General features: G+C 39.4%; 1 protein-coding gene across 1 annotated transcript in view; it reads right to left on the bottom strand.

Moving 5' to 3' along the window:
• LOC134218303 (mucin-2) overlaps nt 1-8,518 on the bottom strand; it is a 90,960-nt gene extending 82,442 nt beyond the window's left edge. Inside the window, exon 1 of the mRNA XM_062697235.1 lies at nt 7,845-8,518. The gene's annotated coding sequence lies outside the window, so the exon portion shown is untranslated. The remainder of the gene's footprint in view (nt 1-7,844) is intronic.
• Between the last annotated feature and the right edge of the window lie 13,869 nt (nt 8,519-22,387).

Here is a 22,387-nt window from a genome sequence, read left to right as displayed (position 1 = left end):
CTGACGCCGACGATAGCCACTCGATAGTTTGCCGCTAAGCCGCTGCTACAGATGCAAAAGCCATTGATGCTAGGACTGCTACCAAAGCCATCGTTCTGTGCGCTTTCCGTTACCGCTCTCTGTGACCACTCCCCGTGGATCATCGTATAGAAATGACGCGCGAGCGCGTATTATGGGCCTTTTTATACCCGGAGAAAATGAAATGGTATGTCACAAGGCCCGTAGCTTACATTATTCTGATGTCCGTGTTGGGAATGCATGAACGGGATTGACAGGTTCTGATATTTTTATTTCAAGCTATAAAGCTCGTCATCTGAACAGACTATGAGTATCATTTTTACTTTCATTCCATTGTAGAAAACTAACAATGTTTACACGTATGGATAATGAATTGTGACAAACTATAACAATATTTAAATTTTTATTTGAGTATCATTGAATACTAGTAAAAGAGTATTAAAGTATATTGTTTGATAACTTTCCCCTAAATCTACAGATGCTCATTCTTGAGGAAATTTATTAGTTTTGCGGTATTTTGAACTACGGACAAATTAGCTCAAAAGCCTATACAAGGTTGCGTATGAGGAGCTGATGATAAGTACAAGTGGGTTAAGCCGAAAACTAACCGGGTGACTAGATATTTCGAACTGCTCTGGTCAGAGCGCGTTATCTTTTAACTCACACTTTAGTTTGTTTCTAAAAAGTAAACTGAGAATCGCTTACTCCCGAGCCTGTGACAAGCGATGTGTCATCAACATCGATAGACATGGTCCGCTGTCATAATTGAAACGCAGTATGAAAAAAAATATGTGCCTGGGACCTGGGCGATAGACTAAACAATAGGATGTCAGTAGCCTAGTTAAAGCGATCTATGTCCAATTAGTTGCACAAATGGTTTTAAAATTCCATCATCCGAGCTACAGAACTACATAGAATGCTTGTAGAATAGATTTTAAATCAAATCAAATCGACAGATACTTCACTTTTGGAAACATTGACTGATTTTGAAGCAGGGATCAAACCCAATCGCCTTATTGCGGGCAAACGTCTATTTCCAAAGAAAGTAAAAAGTAGAAGGTTGTATTAAAGACACGACCGCAAATTGAACGTAGCTGTTTTGAAGCTGTTCATAATTATCCAAAAATTCCTTTAAGCCAAATGACTTTAGGCCAAACGGCGTTATGCCAAATGGATTTATGCCAATGACCCGCTCCTTCAGGGATATTTGAGAAAATTGTCATATTCGCTTGTCATAGGACGAGTTTGTACAGTCCCATTGAATTCCACCACTTAATTGTATCTTGACAGATACGTATTTCGGCCTCAACAGTATGGAGAGACACTGAAGACGGCCTTATTGTTGAGGTTGAAATACGTATCTGTCAAGATACAATTAAGTGGTGGAATTCAATGGGATTGTACAAACTCGTCGTATGACAAGTGAAGACATTCCACTAAAAAGCTCAAAATAATTTTCTTAACAATGTCATACTCGGTTAAATGTGTTTCGGGGAAGTATCATTTTCGGGGAACATCGTTTTCGTTTCGTCATTTTTGGGGAAATGTTATTTTCGGGGAAAAGTTATCATCGATGATTTGCTATTTTTGAGGAATTCGAGCAATTGGTTTTCGGAGAATTGTACAATCTCAAGGAACCTCAGATGAACTATATAATAGGGAATTTAAATTATGTTTAAAGGATTCAGAAGTAATACTGAATTGTTCGTTTTCTAAAAAAATACCCTACCCCAAAAACCTCCAGCATTCCAAAAGTCCCTCCCAACCTCTCTATAATGGTTACCTTTGGATACAGAATACAGGTCGGACTCGATTATCCAGGGTTCGATTATCCGGAATTTTAGACTCTATTACCCGGAGTATTTCTTTTCTCCGTTTTTTTTTATTCTAAGTTTTTATTTCCAATACTATAGTATACAATATGATTATTTTAACAATGGGACGTATCTAGGTTGTGGGAGGGGGTTGAAAAGGGGGTTGTTTTGTATATTGAAAATTGACTGTTGGCTTCTATATCAACTTCCTGAATTCAAATGATTATATTACTGTTAAATTCATACAAAATGAGATTATATGAAGATATATGAACGTAGCTTGTATGGGAGGGACTGAAATAGGGGTGTTCTACATATTTAATGTTATTTTCATGAATCAATTATTTTCTTTAGAACATGTCCACATACTTCTCGCTTCAAGAACTTTTCCGTCCGTTCCTATTTTCCTTTCATGCAATTACTTGATTAATTGTCACTTAAGCTATTGCATTAGAGACAAAAAAGTCGCTCAATCGACAGATGAAAACGTAACCTCGCCACTTTAGAACGCTGTGTTTGGATGCATAACATGGGTTGCATAATTCGCTCTCAATTTATAATTAACGATGATGGCTTTTTTAGCATAAGGCTTTTTTATCGTAACAAGACATGAAAACAAATTGCTCGTCACCTGATACAAATGCGAAAAAAGGGGCAGAGAAATATTTCCCTTACTGACGTTGTGATAAAACTCTTCTTTCTAGTACAATTGCCATAGAGGATCCACGTGCCTCGGTAGACCGTTATTATAAAATAAAAATGTCCATCAAAACCAAGTACAGGGCTCGATTCCTGTGATAATTCTGCACCTCTGGACCAATTTAAAAAAAAAACCCTATGAGGAATCTCGAGAAATTTTGATTTGAAGTTTTAAGTTAAGAAATTTCAAAAGAATCCATATAAGAATCCAAAAATATCACCAAAAACCCTGATTAATCCACCTAGATAGATGTCCTTCAATTCTTCTTGAACCTGCCGGTCGGAAGTAACCACCAGCTTTACAGGGTTGCTGTCCGGCATTCTTGAAATATGCCCTGCCCATCGTACCTTTCTTGCTTTAGCTACCTTATGGGTAGTGGGTTCGCCGTAGAGCTGGACAAGCTCTTGTTTCATCCTTCGCCGCTAAACTCCATTCTCTTACACAACGCTAATGATGGCCCTAAGTACGCGTTGCCGTTTTTAGAACTATAAATATTTACAACTGACCTATCTTACCAAACTGACTTAAGTATGTTTTTGTATGGCTAACTTGCTCGAGTTTAGTATAAGTGTTGCTTTCAATGTTTAATAGAATGAAAGGTAAAAATTAATTTTAATTTAGTGTTTATGTTCATAATGAAGAGAAGTAAGAACAGAGTTCGTGTAGAATAATAATAATAGTAGTTAGAAGCTGTTATACTCGATCACAGCACTTATTAACCGATCTTTGCTGCCAAATCTCGTCAAAGTTCTAATCAACGGACTAGAAAAAGCATGTTTGATATGTAAGCCAAAACCTATTCCGGTACCTCTACAGAACTCTGCAACATGATAATTCAAGATATGGCACTTTAACGAGAATGGAAGCTGCGGCTTTTCCAAGCTGCTAGCAAATCCACCAATTGCTTCCTCAAAACCATGCTCGAGTTTCAAAGAGCTGTATCTTGCGTACACTTTTTTGAAATCATTCAGAACCTGCTGATTGAAATATTAATTAGAAAATTGTTAATCTTTAAGCAGAGTAATGACGTAATCCGAAAGATCGGGTTTCTAGTGAACTCTATGCAATTTGTTGATGCCTCATCTGTACTTGGTTCACCCATAAATTTACTCAACATGGCGCTTCTCGAGCAACTTTAAAATCGTATTAACAATTCCGAACTAGATGTGTAGTAGACTGGCCCAGGAAAGAAAAAGTTGTCTAATTCCACGGGGCACCCCTCAGGATTGTGTCTTTGGGTGAGAAAATAAATCTCTGAAAATTTCAGCTCAATCGCTTGTTGCATAAGCTGGCGCATTTGATTTGAAGTTTGTATGGGGATTTCAGCCAAAATGTATAGGAAAATACACCTCCGTCACTCATTCGATCTGGAAATTGGTTCTGATTGCTCGATTGACCTCAGAATTGCAAAAACGGCAGTTGGTATCCTACAGAACAATTTCACAGAACATTGTATGATGATTAAATGAACTTATATATAGGTTTCGGCTGATGCGATTCGATAAAAAAACCCAAAAATGCACAAATCAGCTCCTAATATCTCAGCCGAAAATTGTATAAAAGATCATTTAATGATCATGCAATGTTCTGTGAAATTGTTCTGTAGGATACCAACTGCCGTTTTTGCAATTCTGAGGTCAATCGAGCAATCAGAACCAATTTCCAGATCGAATGAGTGACGGAGGTGTATTTTCCTATACATTTTGGCTGAAATCCCCATACAAACTTCAAATCAAATGCGCCAGCTTATGCAACAAGCGATTGAGCTGAAATTTTCAGAGATTGATTTTCTCACCCAAAGACACAATTCTGGAGGGTGCCCCGTGGAATTCGACAATATTTTTTTCTCCCCATAGTAATCTGGGCCAGTCTAAGTGTAGTGACGGAGATAATCAAAGGTTCATTTTGTTTCTTTATTAAAGTGTTTTAAAAAGTTCAAAAATTGAATATTTCTTCGTCGTAACCGAAAACCCAAAAGAATATGCACAAAGCTAGTAAATTTTTTTCTTTCTCTTGTGCATTTTTTCTGATGTTTTCCTTGGTTCTCGAGATCTCATTCTATATGCCGAGCTCACTCTTGAAAATCGTAGCTTTTCCTTACCGCCATCTTTGGAGTCATTACCAGTCCGATGATCCTTTTGCGCGGAAATCTCAGAATATGATAAAGCTCCGTCAATTCAATTGTTACAGCATTTGACGAAGATCTAACCTGTTATATAATGCTAAACAATTACACTTCTTTAAACAAATCTGTTGGTTTTTTTTCATCATTTCATTCCATACTCCAATCTTTACTTCTGATACTCGAATTCATTTGTGAATACAATAAAGAAAATTCAAACTTTAAACTGAATGGCATTCAACAAAGAATCTGCAGCCTTCACGTGAATTCATGAACATTCTGAACGAGAGGTAGCATTCTTGAAGATAGACGGCTTCAAGCCATCCAAAAAATATACCTAAGTCAGTTTGGTGAGCTTAATCAGTTGTAAAAATTTATAATTGTAATAAAGGCAACAAATGCAAACTGGTTGAAAACAACTTAAACCACTTTTTGGACGGCTTTGAAGGTATTTTGGGGATATTATTGAATTAAAATATAGATTTTTTTAAATTTCTTAATTAAAAACTTCAAATCAAGATTTCTCGAGATTCCTCCTATGGATTTTTTTTAAATTGGTCCAGAGGTGCAGAATTACCACAGGAATTGAGCCCTGTACTTGGTTTTGATGGACATTTTTATTTTATAATAACAGTCTACCGAGGCACCGTGGGATTATGTGTAAAACAAGTCAAAATGCTTCATCAGCATCAATGTCCTTACAATTGGAGTTTTTCTAAAGGAATTTATCTTGCAGAATATCACCCTTTGAGGAATAATCCATCAATTTCATAACGGGAAAATCTTTAAATCTTCACGTTACCAAGAAGAGATTGCGAGGACCCATAAATGGTTATTTTATGTGCGGATCATTGCCTAATGTTTTGATTCTAAAGACCCCTTTTTGTCTCCATCGGAAACGAAGTGTACCGAAAGGGTATATGTTCGCTCCAAAAACAAACATATTTTAGATGGCTCGGTGATCCATAGTATTATATACCGATCATCTATGGTCGGCGAATTGGGGCCCATTTTCTGGCACTTATCCTTATCCAATTTGATTGCGATTGGTTACATTTAATGGAAAAACCCTATTAAGGTTTCCCCTAACACACGTGACCGAAAAATCGCGACGCAATTCTAACGCTTGGCGAATGCGATTCTGTCGCCGTTGGAGTGGAAGAGTACCTGGAACATTGCCTACAGCGACCCAACGATAAAATCGCGGCGACTAGTTTTCGCCGTTGCGGCGATGAAATCACTCAGGTCTGGGGGAGCCTTTACATTGTTTCCTATTGAAAAATTGATAGATCGGACAATTGACTCAAAATTTTCATAGCTTTCTGTTGAATATTGAGTAGATCAAACTTTGGGTTTAGAAAAAATGGCGAAAATACTATTTTTTGCACAAAAAGTGCGTAAATAGTCCAGTTATTATTTTGATACCTTTTCTCAACCAACAAGTTCGATTCGAATGGAAATCATGTTTCATCATTTCATATTAAAAATTGGCTGGATCGGACTATGGACTAAAAAAGTTATGGCACAAATACTATTTTCTCTTATGCACCAGAAAGTCACTTATACCGTTAGGTGGATTATTCAGGGTTTTGCTTAAATCATTTCTGACTTCACCACAGCAAATACAATAAAATATAAGTTTTTCGTCATTTAATTGCAGATTTAATTTTTATTCTAGTGATTCGATTATCCGGAGTGAAAAAAAATCGATACTCCGAATAATCGAGTCCGACCTGTACGTGTTGCTTGGTTTAAAGTGACCCATGCGATGAAAAGTTATACAAATCTGTTCGTTTGATGAAAATACCCTCCCTCTAATTAATCTATGATACCCCTGCCACTGGGCATATCGTCTTCCTTAGACAGAGCATATTGGTTCCAAATTAAGTGGACATCGGTAAATGGGTTCACAAGTTACACTGAATCGATCGATAACTAAACAATACCCCTCCCTCACACCCTCCCCTTTTCAAATGATCTACCCACATTCACTAAAATCGTTTCTATAGGACAGACAACATTTGATCCAAATTTGGTTGAAATCGGTCATGGGGTTCAGCAGTTACATAGAATTGATCGATAATCGAAAAATACCATTCCCACCTATTAATGACCAATATCCTCGACTGTGTATTGGATTTAAGTAGACATAAGAAATTGTTTTTGGGTTGCAATGCAAATATAAATGATAATGCTTTTCTGAAAAATTACGTTCAACGCCATTAACAAATTAAAATCACATTTCTCCAACATTTTCTACGTGTGACGTCTCACTCGGATTTGATTTTTTACTTTAAATGTAAATAGTACAGTCCTACTTGTTTTGCAAATGATTTCTACAGATTATAGTAGGATCCCTAAACTATCAAAAACAATAAGAAGAGTTTCAATTTAACGTTTTATTTTGGAGAAAGGTCTAATTTTTAAAAGGTGTGGCATCTCACCCGGATTTACCCTATATAGATAAATATATAGAAAAACACAGCAGAGACCAAGACGAATCGATTAATGTGAAAATCTTGCAAATCAGCCTATCCGTTCGTAAGGTATATTGCCTCAAAGTAAAGGCACACTTTTTTTATATATAGTGCTATAGAGATTAAGTATTTAATCTGACATCAATGCACTACTGAGTGTAAATGTCAGTCACGGAAATAGACATGTAATGCATGAATACTACATAGATTTTCAGTTCTTGGTTAACATATGGGTAACATATAGGTCATACGTAACTACGATCTCATCTGATCAATAAATAGATATCGATGTATCGCCATTAATAATATGATAAATGTGTTATCGTTGGACAATATGTCCAAGAGAAGATCCCTCAATTACGTACGAGGAAATTTACCAGATTTTTTAATAATGCATATGAAAATTGTGAATTTTAATGCATGTCACATTTTAATGCATTAATGGCAGTCACACTGTTCGAAACCCTTCTTTCCTCTAAAAACGAGGTAGTTGATGTACGTAGAACTTTTGTTTACTTGTTCACACAATTTTGCATTTCGTTTAGGCCAGCACAATTTCTAAGACCACTTTACTGAGCACCAGTGGTCTCTACCATCCCTGCTTACTTGGCGCGTTGTCGGTGTCCACCGATGATTGGAGCCAATTTGGAAGATGATAATCATGAACGGAAAACCTGTCAATCAGCCAGTAGCCATTCTCCAACGCCACTCACCTGAATGATAGCTCCAATAAAACAGAATCCTATTTTCGATCCTCCGTGCGATCGAACCACTCAAGGGCAATGCACTTCTACCGTGTTTCACTATGGTTTGTATCTTAAGTTTCAGTACAATAAAAGAGCAGCTTTTCCTTCCAAGTGCAGTCAGGAGTTTTCTCCGGTTTGCGTCTTCTATACTTTAGCGATACCCGACACTTTCTTCTTTATAGATAATTTGCGCTCTCACATCACTGCACTGCAACTCATAGTACTGCACACTTGGCACAACCATAAACAACAATCGGTCGCTTTAGTGGACCGCACTGGACATGTTTTGACTGCGTTTCTGACTTTGAAGCTTTCGTGTTTCGTTTATTTGGCTTTTCCACTTTTATTGCGATGTGTGGCTTTCTTTCGACTGATTCCGTATTTGTCTTCGGGAAGGTCAGCCCGCGGTATCACATTCTTACAAGCACTGTTCTGCCAGAAGATGTTAAAGCTGTTAAACTGCACCGAATTTAACTCAGTAAGCTTCACCAAATTTCTCAAACAATCACCACCAAATTAGTTCTTCCAGAACACCACAAACTAACAACACACCTTGGCACTTCTTGAATTCTTAAACTCATGGGACACCTTCTGGGAGGATAGATGTGTCTCGCAGCGCGTCTGAATCGAGACTGAATAGGATCTGCAGCTGGGTGAAAAGAAAGGCTTTAAAACCCCCTTAACCGAAGCGGTTGCGGTTTCGAGCCGTGGTCTCGTAGTAGCTACCAGTTAGGTTTGGTAGCATGTGCAGCGGGAACTTACGAATGTGCGCGCGCGCGCCAACCAGCCAGCAAGCCAAGCAACAAGAGACGGAGTCGCCTTGCCAAACAATCCGCGCACGCCGGAGTGGTGTTGTTGGGTTTTGGCTGTTGGGAGGGTTTGCGTTTTTTAACCGGCAAGAGGAGGGAGCGGAGAGTGCAGAAATCGGGTGACAACACGGTGAATGGCGAAGGAATCAGACTTATGTCAACGTGATCAATACGTGAAGATTTATTTTCGTGTTGTTCGGGATTGACTATATTTGCCATTTCTATTACAGTTTTGTGAAAATTTAATAATACACTTCCTTCACTATTGTGGGTCAGTTAAGGATTTATTTTTCTTTTTAAAATTTAATCTACGCACAAGATTGGCATCAAATTTTGTGTCGAATAATGTTTCTATTTTTGATTAATTCGCTAAACTTCAAATCATTGTGGTAATAAAGCCAAATGCACGATTATTGGTCAATGGAAGGAAGCATTATAAAAATTGGCTCTGTAGATGCAAATATGTTAGGGTAACGATACCAATAGTGGAGGTATTAGTAGATTCACAAAAGAAAATATTTTTTAAAAATTGATAATTATGGGAAATTTACAGCTTTAATATCTTAGTCAATAGATAAACTAATACATATGCTAACAAAAATGGGAGAGATGTCATTTAACATAAACAATTACCAAATATTGCTTGCATCACTATGGGTACACTGCTCCTTTAGTGGCGGTAAAAATTAATTTTGGTTCCCATAGTGGTGCTATCCATTGGTTTCTTATGAGACTCGCCACTATTAGTACAGTTGCACCACTATAGGTGCAAGGGAGTCAATTTTGTTAAGGAAAATCATTGTTTTCAATAGTTTTTCAAGCGAAATCTTAAGATAAGTTGCATTTAACAGGATATTTAAAACACAACGCATCAACTGAAACCATCGTAAAATGTATGAATATAATAAATCTCATTAAAACCCCATTACCTCCACTAAGGGTACGGTTACCCTATGCTTATTTTTGACTTTTTTTTCAATTAATCAAGCACAATAGATATAAAATTGTCAAGAAAATCATAGAAACGAGCAAAAAACTGTAAGCTGAACCATTTGTTTTCACCATTTTGGGTCAGTTCGTACTGTATATTTCTTAGCTGATAGAAAATGTTGTTAAATTATTCTTATCTACTCGGAAGCCTTTTATATTTATTATGCGATGAGCATGAGCATGAGCATGAGCAGGATAACCGTACAATTCGTAGTTGCTACTCCGTGATTGATTAGAACTTGTGAAATTGCACAGGGAACCAATTGAATGGAGCTTGGGTTTAGCTATCATTCTCAATGTGCAAATTTCGGAAATTCAATGCATTTTACTAAATCAATTACGGCGCCGGCCACGTCCTTACGGTCATCAAGGGAAGGAAGGATTATTAGTTCAACTCTCGTTGCTACTAGAGACCGTGTTTACCTCTGCATCTCCACGATAGTCTTAGGATAGGATATTGTGTTAGTATGAAGGGATATATTATCTGGATTCACTTTGGTAAGTGATGCGATCTATGGGATAGGAATATATGAATGAGAATTAGAAGTACTAGAGTAATGAGAAAGTATTAAAGTGAATTCTAATGGGATTCATTTTTACAATTAGAATTTGAATGCTATTGATTCTAATACCACGCACACGTCTACCACACCATCGCTACACATCAACCTCACACATTCTTACTTGTATGAGGCCTGCACGAGCATAGCGACCGTATATAGCATTCGTATGCGGGTACAAATGAATACCAATCTATTTTTACATTTTATTTACTGCTACTAAGTAACAGGCAGCTTTTTATAACAATTCTATATTTAGAATCATACTTGCTAGCAATGAGAATTTGATTTGCAAAGAGATTGAGTTATATGATTAACGAAATTATCTAATAGGAAATTGGAAAGGGCCAGGGATCAAACCCTTAATCTCCTGCTTATGAGGCAGAAGCAGTGACACAAGGCCACCAAGCACCCTTTGCCTTTTATATTTATTATGCGATATTGAAATACTTTGTAATGAGAAAATACGTGATTAGTGGGTACTAAGTCTGCAGATCAATCAAAAAACATTTCCAAGGAAAGCATTATTTTAGGAAATGGACCAGAAATATCAACGATTTTTCAAGAACCTTATACAAAAATAGATGACCTTCAAACCTTCAAAGGTACCATATTGAAGCTATTGGAAGCTATTGGTGGCTATGATTATACATTTTTAAATAACAAAGTAACAAGTTGATATTTCTATTGTTATTTAATAGATTTTCTATAAAAATATTCGTCCTTAGCCGTGTGGATGCATGAACAAAAGTGTATCCATTAGGGTGGCTCAAGTTAGTATGGTAAAACTTTTTTCATTTTTGCCTTTCTCGTACAACTAAGTTGTACCGAAAGGCTATCATTTCACTCCAAAATCGAACTTTTGATAGAAGTCCCGGAGACCCATAATGTTATATACCATTCGACTCAGCTCGATGAGCTGAACAAATGTCTGTCTGTCCGTGTGTGCGTGTGTGTGTGTATGTGTGTGCGTGTGTGTGTGCACAAAATGCCATAAAAAACATTAGCCAAATTTTCACATAGAAACTCTTAATCGATTTTCATGCAACAAGTTGCATCCGACAGAGACTAAAACGCTGTTGATCACTATTGAACTTCATAATAATTAAAAATTGCAAAAAATAGATAATATTAAAATAGTGATGAGACATAGTCACATAGAACAATAATGTGTTATGAAAAATGCCTTGCATCTATGAATATTTTATCCGTGGCTTCCCATTAAGAGTTTCATCGTACTATAAAGATGCTCGTGTTGCACGCATTTAGGCGTAAGTATGCTCTTCGTTCAGTTTCATAGTACTAAATTGTCCGAAAGTCAAAATTCGATCATAGGAAATTCGAGAAACTTTTGACAGCGCCATCTGTCGTCTACTAGTGTAAATTTTCTATCATAACATTAGACGGTGTAACTGTTTTGCCTTTCTTGTACATCATCGAGGTGTAAGCGTAAAGGCTACATTTATTACCTTTTTACGCGAGAAAGGCGCCATCACCGCTAGGTGGATTAATCTGGGTTTTTTTTATTCGGTTCTATTTGATGCCCTGATGCTCTGGACAAAATTTCAGCCAAATCAGTCAACGTTTGAGCGGTGCTAAACTCGTTGGAAGTTTATATGCAAAAATGTATCCAGAAACAGCCAAAAATAGTAAATTGCAGCTGGACTACACAACTTACGATGAAGAACTATGATACTCATTCAAATCTTGGAGAATTTAATACGGAATTGAAAGGGTGTTTTTCGACTGGATCGGATGTACTGTTCGGAGGATGGCTTTCTCAGTCTGAAGTATCAAAACGATGGTTTAGTTACTTGCCCGACGTTTCGGCCGATGGGTTGTGACGATAGACTATACGACCCTTGAAAAAGGTCACAACCCATCGGCGGAAACGTCGGGCAAGTAACTAAACCATCGTTTTGATACTTCAGACTGAGAAAGCCATCCTCCGAACAGTTAATACGGAATGTTATGCAAAAAACCGCGAGAGAATAGAGTTGGACCGGCTAAGTTATTAGCATTTCTCTGAAGTGGGGTTTGAGCAAATTTCGTTTCTTTTACCTTTGAAAAGAAATAAATTCACCCCTACAACACTCCATTAAAATGCTAATATCTTTGCGTAATAAACTCTAATCTCGCGGTTTTCAGCATAACATTCTGTATTTAATTCTACAAAAACTGAATGAGTATTATGGTTCTTGATCATAAATTGTGCCGTCCAACTGCAAATCACTGTTTTTGGATGTTTCTGCATACATTTTTCCATACAAACTTCCAACGAGTTTAGTACTGCCCAAACGTTGACCGATTTGGCTGAAATTTTGTCCAGATCATCAGGGCATCAAATAGAACCGAATAAGAGGGCGGCCCATCAAACAAATTGAAAAAGTGTTTTTTGAGCCACCCTAGTATCCATAGTACTGTCACTTTCTTCACTTCTTCACGTTCGATCGGTATGATGAACGCATCTGCCTAGTTTAAGCAAAGGGAAAACATAATGTCTTCTTAAAATAAACGCGTCTGCCTGGTATAAGGCGAAGGGAGTAGATTTTGCATTCTTTAGATGATACCATCGCCTGGTATTAGGGGAAAGGAAGTGATAATGCCTTCTTCAAATGAACATATTGTCAAACAAAATATCAATGGGCTTAATGGAACACTCTGAAAAACTGCATTCTACCAAAAACCATTCTGAAAAATGTATAATCCATCAAATGTTGTTCCGCGAAAATAAATTTATACTTGTACTACTTAAAAAGGAAAACTACCTTTTCCGTACTTCGAGCTAACGGCTGTTTCTGAAGAAGGGATCGCATATACCATTTCCTTATTTAGTGAAAATGCATTTTTTTAAAGAATGGATCACATCCCTCATTATCTTATTCCGGGAAGATACAGCTTATTAAAGAAAATAACATTCATTATTTTGGGTAAACACCCAATTCTAAAGAAGGGACATATTTACCATTGAGTTATCCTGGGCAGATGCATTATTTTTAAAAGAAGGAATCACATTCACCACTGCACCATACCGAGCAAACGCATTATTTTTGTTTCTAGGATTTTTTGTTCTTCATTTAGGTGTTTTTTTAAATTTATAATATTAGGTTAAGCATCAAAAATGGTTTTTAGGATTCACATCCATTATTGCTTTATACTTCTAAAGAAAATACAGGACAGGAGTTTGATTTTAAAGATAGAAAAATATTTACCAAAACGCTTCCAAACGGAGTTGAAGTTGGAGATTCTATCATAAGGAAATGCTGCTGTTTTGCGACTAATTTAGTACAAAAGCTTACTTGGTATCACTGTACTCTGATATCTTTATAATTCAACAACACATCTTGGAGGATCAAGAACATCCAATACTATCAAAGGAGCTTAAGCTAATAATCTCCAAAAAGACACTCTTGAACGTATCTTCGAAAACTGCTCTTCTTGGACGCATACACTCGATTGCAATAATGCGATTGCAGGAGACACTATATTTTCGGGGAATTGTTACATTCGGGGAATTGGTTGAATGAGTATTATACTGCCGTGAATCGTATACTTGTCCCATATGAATAGGAAACCCAGCAAAGATGGGACAGATATGCGATTCACGGCAGTATAGTTCTTCATCATTATTGATGCCATCCAACTACAAATTACTTTACAATGTTCTGAAAAATGTGAATATGTACATTATGTGGAAGATTTTGATTTGAAAAATGTATTGGATTTAACCACTTTCCCTTAGATGATGATCAAGTGAAGTCAAGGGCTTGACGATCACAAAGCCACCCCCCGCCCCTGGAACAACTGCGAGTTGTGGATTTGTTGTGGACTCTATTCTTAGGTACACTTGACCAGGACGGGTCGCCGTACCTAAGAATAGATGAATAGATACGGTAACGTCTACGTCTACTGACCCACACCTTGGAACAATTGGGCCTCATTCTCGATACAGCAGTCAAAGCCCTCTTGCACGCATAGTCCACATAACTACCTGCTGCTTGTCTTCTATTATGACTCCAAGGAGCTCCAAACTCCGGTTTGATGTGATCGTGACTTCACCCACTTGAACCGACTGATGAAGATATCCACCTCCGTCTTTTGTTGAGCGAGCTCCAGGTCTCTAGCGCTAATCCTCCACCGTGCTGATCGCGTGTGCTGAGGTCAGTTCTACCACAGATAACAGATATTGAGGCTGGCATCCGATACGTGTGTAAACATTCGCAACCGTTAATTCAAATGTATTTTAAATTGGGACCGCGTTTTGCAATCGATTGGAGATGGCGCAAGGATCATTGTTATTGAAAACGCAGCCTGAATGCGGCTGTCAAATGCATTGGCTGCGTTCGTCGGTTGTTATTCAGCTGCGTCTGTATGTACTGCCGCAATCAGTTGAGTAGATGGCGGTAGTGGGCCAACGTATAAAATTTCAAAAGTTTACACAAGATTTTCAATAAAATTTGTTCTAGCTTAAATATCTGTTATCTGTGGTTCTACCTTAGGAATTGACTCCCTGTAAACCTCTAAAGTTCCGTCATCGGCGAGGGAAATTTAGTTTCAGAGCCCCGTCATACATAAAGTCCCATAATACCGGGCCCAGTATTGAACCTTGCGGAACTCCTGCAGTAATAGCAACGCTTCTCTGACCCGTATCGGTCTCGTGTAATAGTACTCGGTTGTGGAAATAGCTTTCCAATATCCGGTACAGGTCCACCGGCAGGTTAAGCCGGTGTAACGAGAGCGCGATGGCATTCCAGCTTGCGCTGGTGAAAGCATTCTTTACTTGCAGTGTCACTAACGCGCAGTATCGAATACCTCATTTTTTCCGTTGGATCTCTATCTCAGCGGTCTTTGCCACTGGGTTCAACGTGGACTTACCCTTTCGAAAACCAAACTGATTGATTGAAAGGCCGTCCGTACGGGGTCAGCCTGTTGAGGATGACCCACCCACTATTCATTCGTCACCGGAGCCACCATTTCGGTCGCATTCAAAACGTCGTACGGTGCATGAGGTCAGGGAAGTGTGGGACAGGACTCGATAATCTTCGCCAACCTTTCTGGGGACCGCTCGGGAGGTGAAAAGTCCCCTCTGGTCTTGGCCATCACATTCTTGTAGGCGTTACCCCACGGACTCGCGTTGGCTCCTTCGCACAAGTTGTCGAAACATCCCAACTGACAATCTCTTTAAAATTTATCAAGGAATGTTCCTACAAAATTTCATGGACCTACTATTTCCCAAATTTGAATTAAGCTCTAAATACTGAACTATTGTAGAACTGAAATTTTCGCTTCTCAGTACCTCTCTTCGATGATTTGAGGCACAAAGGAACCGAATTTCGCAAAACCCAACTGACAAAAGTTTTGAATTTTTTCAACGATCATTTTGATGTAATAAAAAGTATATGTCACCGCAATAAATTTTGCAGGAAGCTCTTTTTACTTCAACCAAGTTTTTGAAATTCCATACAAAAGTTACCATTTCAGGAGAGCAGCCAACAGCACATTTTCTTGTGGCGCACGGCAGGAAAGGAGCGATGAGAGCGGTAGAAAGTCCGTCAACTTTGTATCTAGCGTGACACTAGAAAAAAGCGTATTCCAATTTGTGAACACGAGGATACCAAATATATAAATTGAAATCAAATATTGGAAATTGATGAGATAAATAATCGAAAATAAATAAAACAAATAAGACAAATAGAACAAATAAGCAAAATAAAAGAGACAAATAAAGCAACTAAGACAAACAGTACAAATAACATAATCAAGACAAATTCCTACGGAAGTCCCTCCAGGTATTCCTCCAGAAGTTCCTCCGGAAGAACCTCCGGGAATTCCTCCGGAAGTTCCTCCGTAAATTCCTCCAGGAAATCCTCCAGAAGTTCCTCTAGGAAATCCTCCAGAAGTTCCTCCAGGAATTTCTTCTGAAGTTCCTTCAGGAATTACTCCGGAAGTTGCTCCAGTAATTCCTCCGGAAGTTCCTCCAGTAAATCCTCCTGGAAATCCAGTTTCTACAAAAATTCCTCTGGAAGTTCCTCCAGGAGTTCCTTCGGAAGTTTCTCCAGGAATTACTCCGGAAGTTACTCCAGTAATTCCTCCGGAAGTTATTCCTGGAATTCCTCCGGAAGTTCCTTCTGGAATTCCTTCGGAAGTTCCTCCAGAAATTCTTTCGGAAGCTCCTCCAGGAATTCCATCGGAAGTTTCTCCAGGAATTCCTTCAGAAGTTCTTCCAGGAATTTCTTCGGAAGTTTCTCCAGGAATTTCTCCCAAATTTATCCAGGAATTCTTTCGGAAGTTCCTCCAGAAATTCTTTCGGAAGTTACTGCAGAAATTCCTTCGGAAGTTTATCCAGAAATACCTTTGGAAGTTTCTCCAGGAATTCCTTCGGAAGTTTCTCCAGGAATTCCCTCGGAAGTTTCTCCAGGAATTCTTTCGGAAGTTTCTCCAGTAATTCCTTCGAAAGTTTCTCCAGGAATTCCTTCGGAAGTTTCTCCAGAAATTCCTTCGGAAGTTTCTCCAGGAATTCTTCCGGAAGTACCTCTAGGAATTCCTCCGGAATTTCCTCTAGGAATTCCTTCGGAAGTTCCATCAGAAATTCCTTCAGAATTTTCTCCATAAATTCCTTCGGATGTTCCTTCAGGAATTCCTTCGGAAGATCCTTCAGGAATTCCTTCGGGAGTTCCTCCTGGAATTCCTTCGGAAGTTTCTCCAGGAATTTTTTCGGAAGTTCCGCCAGGAATTCTTTCGAAAAATCCGACAAGAGTTCCTTCGGAAGTTCCTCCAGGAATTCCTTCGGAAGTTCCTCAAGGAATTACCTGGAAGTTTTTCCAGGACTTCAATCCGAAGTTCATCCAGGAATTCCTTCGGAAGTTCTTCCAGGAGTTACTTCGGAAGTTCCTTCAGGGGTGGAATTCCTCCGGAAGTGCCTTCGGGAGTTCCTCCGGAAGTTCATTCGGGATTACTCCGGAAGTTCCTTCGCGAATTCCTCCGAAAGCTCCTTCGGGAATTCCTCCGGAAGTTCCTATGAGAATTCCTCCGGAAGTTCCTTCGGAAATTCCTCCGGAAGTTCCTTCGTGAATTCCTCCGAAAGTTCCTTCGGGAATTCCTCCGGAAGTTCTTTCGGGAATTCCTCCGAAAGTTCCTTCGGGAGTTCCCCCGAAAGTTCCTTCGGGAATTCCTCTGGAAGATCCTTCGGGAATTCCTCCGGAAGTTCCTTCGGGAATCCCTCCGGAAGTTCTTTCGGGAATTCCTCCGGAAGTTCCTTCGGGAATTCCTCCGGAAGTTTCTTCGGGAATTCCTCCGGAAGTTCCTTCGGGAATTCCTCCGGAAGTTTCTTCGGGAATTTTTCCGGAAGTTCCTTCGGAAATTCATCCGGAAGTTCCTTCGGGAATTCCTCCGGAAGTTCCTTCGGGAATTCCTCCGGAAGTTCCTTCGGAAATTCCTCCGGAAGTTCCTTCGGGAATCCCTCCGGAAGTTCCTTCGGGAATTGTCTTATTTGTTTTATTTGTCTTATTTGTCTTATTTGTCTTATTTGTCTTATTTGTCTTATTTGTCTTATTTGTCTTATTTGTCTTATTTGTCTTATTTGTCTTATTTGTCTTATTTGTCTTATTTGTCTTATTTGTCTTATTTGTCTTATTTGTCTTATTTGTCTTATTTGTCTTATTTGTCTTATTTGTCTTATTTGTCTTATTTGTCTTATTTGTCTTATTTGTCTTATTTGTCTTATTTGTCTTATTTGTCTTATTTGTCTTATTTGTCTTATTTGTCTTATTTGTCTTATTTGTCTTATTTGTCTTATTTGTCTTAATTGTCTTATTTCTCTTATTTGTCTTATTTGTCTTATTTGTCTTATTTGTCTTATTTGTCTTATTTGTCTTATTTGTCTTGTTTGTCTTATTTGTCTTACTTACACCAGCACCACTGTTATCACCCAAATACTTTTCAAAGCTTGTGTGGAAACCTTGTACAGAAATCCTCCTACGATATTTTCTAATGTTGTTCTAGAAACGACTCATGTTTTCATTTTCCAAAACCAGCTGGAGTTTGTTTATTTTGATTTCCTCTTTGCGTGATTGGTCGGCGCTGCTGCTGTTCTCTCGCCGAACCACTGCATGAGTGATAAATTTCTTCCCCATTGTTGCCTTTTGTTCTCCGTTTACGGCAAATTCTCAAGCAATTGTAAACTGCATAATGATGAAATAATTTTGGCGACACTGACAGCATCATTCTGGCGGGCTGAATTGGGCAATTTTCTCTCTCAGAGAGTGCTACCACGTGCTTTTTTAACGGAAAACCCTTCCCTCAGACCTTAATGGTCTTGTTGAGGTTCAATTCCGCAGCACAAAACTCTTCACGGTGGTCCGTTCTTGCCTTCTCAGTGCGGGCACGTTGCATCCTTCGTCTAGCCTAATGGCAGGCTGATCGAAGATTTGCAATTTCGGCACTCCACCAATATACCGGGCGTCTGCCATTTCTCGGCATGGTGGCGTCACACGCGCGTGATGGGCAAGCTATCAGCGCCACAGCCAACACAAAGTCGCATATGATTGCGAATAAGTATACAAGGTGGAGGCGATATAAGGCGCATGCCTCGATTTGACTGGATGCAAAAGTGTACGCAGGGGAACTGTCTCGATCTCCATCTCACTGAACATATATTCATCTCATCGTAAAACAAAGAAATACAGCACCAATTTTGTCGCTTCTTTTTGTCAAATATGAAAATAAGAAACAAATCAAATTGCTTTCCATTGCTTTGTTTTTGATGGGATGAATATCGGAGCCATGAGATGAATTCCAGGAGCCTGGCCTCCACTTTCTACACTTATTCGCTATGTACTGGCTGGGGCATCTCCACTTAGACAGTCAGTGTTGGCCTCCAGTCCCAGGGATCCCCACCCTCGGATTTTGCACATCATAATTGATCTTAAAGCGAATTGCTAAATGGTCACTATGGGTGTAGGCCTCATCCACCCTGCAGTCTATGTCTTTTCCAGACCAGGGCTGAAAAACGTTACGTCAATATACGACTCATTGACTAGCACTGCGTCGAGCTTCACAAGCGCCTCAAGTAACGCTTGACCCCTGCGATTGGTGCAGCAGCTGCCCCACTCCACTGCGTTGAAGTCACCCGATATGACGAACGGTTTCTGACCCACTAGGTCGGACGACAGCCTGTCAATCATCTGATTGAACTGTTCTAATGGCCATGTTGGTGGGGCATGGCAGCTACAGTAGAACATCGTTGATCTTGGCTCAGCGAAGGAGTGTACCACCTCTTGGACTGGGTACCGTCCCGTCGTCCTAGACCCGTCCGCCACCCAATTGCCGTTATCGACAGGGACGTTGTACGGGTCGGACATGAGGGTGACATCGGTTCTCGACTCCGAGACGGACTGTCACAGCAGCTGCTGGGCAGATGCTCAGTGGTTAAGATTTAGCTGTGTTATTTGCACTGCTTTTTCTTGTCTGTCTCTCCGACGGGACACGAAGGTACACCCATAACGTGATTACAGGCTTGCTTTTTTGCTTGCGCAGATGAAGCACTTTGGCGCCTTATCGCATTCCTACGCCTTGTGCCCTTCCTCACCACAACGACGACACAGGTTGCTACGGTCAGGGCCCTTACAGTAGTCGTAGAATTTGTTTTTTTTTATTTCTTTATTGAAGAGGCTTGCAGCCCTAGGCTGGCTCACCTCTAGTCGTAGAATTTGTGCCCCGACTTTCTAAGCACCGATAGCACCTGTGCACTTTTTGGCTTCCGCGACCGGTAGCCTAAGATAGGCTACCTGCATGCCAAAGGGAGCGCCTCTTAGGCGTACAGAGGTCTTCTCGTTATCCGCGTTCATGACCTCGTCCAGTTGCTTGCACTGAAGTGTTCCTTCCGCTCCCTACGACTTCACCTCGGTACCGTCACCCAAGACCTCTTAGTCCGTCCCGCTAGCTTGTGCTCCGCGAATCAGAACCAAGTTCATTGCACCGGTCTTGGTGCGTCTTGTTATTCTCTAGTGTTACGGCTCTTTTAGCCCTTGAGGATTTCAGTCCAGAACCCAGAAGGAGAATCTGGTCTGACCTACGGCAGCCAACGCAACGGGGTGGACGCGGAAGATCTCTTTTTGGCCCTCGAGTCCCAGGGTCGTTTTTAGGAAGCGAGGAGGCGTTTGGATCTGGTTAGCAACGGATTTGGGGGTAGTTTTGCGAACTTTCATCACTCACACGGACATTACACTGCGATGTCTGGTATTGCTAAGGCTGGGAGCCACAGTTTAGTCGCTGACTGGACTGGCAAGTTTGGCGATGACAGCAATTAGGTGGGACTGCTATTGGTCACGCTAGCCTCAATGGCAGGGGTCCAATGACGATGGAACGACAGACCGGATCGGCGAGTATCGTGATGGTAGCGGTAGCTTGACAGGCTGGGTATAGAACGATGGCGAGGGCGGCGAAGACAATGCTTGAACGGCTGATATCACGGCAAGAATGGCGATGCCGACGGCAACTAGAGACTAGCAGGCTGGCTGTGCGACGCACTGGATCAGCGACAATCGCGATGGTGGTGATAGCTTGACAGGCTTGACGGCAGGACGGGAGTGGCGATGGTGATGGTAACTGGGGCAGCAGGCTTGCTGAGCGATGGGTAGGATTAGCGAAAATCGCTATGGCGACGAGTATAGCGAGGCTTGCTGGGCGATACGCTGGATCAGCGACAATATTTATTTATTTATTTATTTATTTATTTATTTATTGACCAAAATTTCGTAACCTAAGACTGACAGTCTTTTTTATGTTACATTGATTATTACTAGTAGAATAAGCGCTTTTATTATTTTGGTTTTGCTGATATTTTTACTATTTTACTTATTAAATGAATATAATTCCTATTATTTGAAATGCTGCATGCAACCTCTTTTAAATGCCGTGAAAGATATTTCTTTTGATAAACTATTAGGCAATGTGTTCCAGTGAACTACACCTCGAACGAAAAATGAGTTCCCATACTTAGACGTGCGGTGTCGCGGCAAAACGAATTTTCTAAATCGATTGCTTCTAGAAATTTGTAGTTTTCATATAAATAATCTGGTTGCTTTGTACTCTGTAGACCATGCAGAAATAAACAAGAACGAAAGTTTACTGAAGTTTTCAAATCGACACCCAATTAGCAAATGCTGAAGGTGAGAAACGCTTGAAAACCTGTTCAAATTAAAGACATAACGTACACATGTATTAAGAGCAACTCTAAGCTTATTGAAAGAAAACCAAGAAAGTTCATCTAGTAAAAAGTCACACGCCATAAAATGTGGAAGTATAAGACTTTTAAACAATTTTGTTTTAATATCGGTTCTCAGAAAACATGCTGTTCCATAAAGTGAACGCAAACTAGCGAAAATTTTTCCACATTGCGACAACGCAAATTTATCCCATTCAAAATTGGATTGAATATGTATACCCAAACTTGCAGCATTTTGAACATATTCAATAGGTTCTTGATTTAAAAATAGAAGTGGTTTTAGTGTTTCATGAAAAGAACATTTGCTTATAAATATAGCTTTTGTTTTCTTTGAATTGAGCGCTAGCATGTTACTAGAAGACCATTCATGAATTCGTTGTAGATCTTCATTGATATTCCTTGATATTTCCATGGCACTAGTATTTAAGCAATCGTAATATAGTTGGGCATCATCTGCAAATAAATGAATTTTACCGTTTCGAACTGCATCGGTTAAGTCATTTATATACAAAGAGAATAGAAGCGGTCCCAAAATCGAGCCCTGAGGTACTCCTGATAAAATCGGTGAAAAATTGGAGTAAGTGCCATTGTAAAAAACTGTCTGAGCTCGAGATGTTAAATATGATTTCACTAAATTTACTGCTTGCTCCGAAAAATTAAATTTTGTTTTTAGTTTGTTACACATAACACAGTGTGACACTGTGTCGAAAGCCTTTGAAAAATCCAGTAGAATGAGAATTACAGGACGACCATTATCAAGAACTATTCCAATATCGTCTATAATTTTAAGCATCGCTGTTTTGGTACTGTGTTTTGAACGGTAACCAGATTGAACTTTATTTAGAAGATTATTTCTCTCTACGTACCCACGCATATCTTTTGAACGATTTTTCGAACATTTTAGACAGTGCACAATAATATGCTGAT

This window comes from Armigeres subalbatus, chromosome 2 (assembly GCF_024139115.2).
Source record: "Armigeres subalbatus isolate Guangzhou_Male chromosome 2, GZ_Asu_2, whole genome shotgun sequence".
NCBI lineage: Eukaryota > Metazoa > Arthropoda > Insecta > Diptera > Culicidae > Armigeres > Armigeres subalbatus.
The sequence above is the reverse complement of the archived record's forward strand: the minus strand, read 5'-3'. Positions and strand labels throughout refer to the sequence as shown.